The sequence below is a fragment of the Oryzias melastigma genome, linkage group LG6 (assembly GCF_002922805.2).
Source record: "Oryzias melastigma strain HK-1 linkage group LG6, ASM292280v2, whole genome shotgun sequence".
NCBI classification, from domain to species: Eukaryota; Metazoa; Chordata; class Actinopteri; order Beloniformes; family Adrianichthyidae; genus Oryzias; species Oryzias melastigma.
The window spans coordinates 24,323,750-24,324,668 of NC_050517.1; positions in this window are offsets into that span (position 1 = coordinate 24,323,750).

The window sequence follows — 919 nt, forward strand, 5'->3', positions numbered from 1 at the left end:
TAGGTGGAATAACTTTGTGAATCTGTGACTGCCAAACATTTTGTTTACCAACTCTAAATCTAGACATTTCTTTGTACAGACAAAATATGGTGGTTTGTATTTGGTAATTTGTAGTTTTTGATGCTTTTTTTTTTTTTTCTGAGGAAATGTTACAAGGCAAAATAATGCTTCCATTTTATTAAATGCAATGCATTTCGTGGAGTCTGATTTACTAATAAAATAACAATTTATCACCATACGAGGAGAAAAGCTTTGATGCTGCTGAAGATTTTTTTTTTTTCTTAAAACCAGATATTTGTGTAAACCCCCCCACCCCCTCAAAAAAGAGAAAACATTGCAGAAAAATGTTACATTTTAATATAACGATAGCTTGTCATGATTAAATATGACCATTTATGATTTTACATTTTGCATTAAAAAAAAGGAAAAAATTGCTGGAAAAACATTTGGAAAGAATAGACCATTAGACATGCAGCTTTATATTCAGTCATATATAAAAGTTTAATGTGAAAATGTATTATTAAGATTTACTGTGTGCATTTATTGCAGAATTTTATTGCATGATATAAAAATAACTTTAGACTGTGAAAATGCGCCCATTTTTAAATGCACTTCTCACATCTTTTTTTCAGTAAAACAAACATGTCGTTCATCCAGATTAGCCCAACAATTTTGGTTAAGTCTATTCAAACTGTTTTTAAAATGACTTGTCACTGAAATTGCTCTGAGTATGTTTGTTTCAGGGCTAAAGTAGAAGCAATTTATTGAATTTGTTTGTTCAAATATAAAAAAATATGACTAAAATCAGCTAAATGTAGGTTTATTTAGAATAAAAGGATTGACAAAATGGTTGAAAATATGATGCAGCTTTTTTTCTGGAGGGAGGTTAGAACAGATCACAGGAAGTAAAAATGTAGAA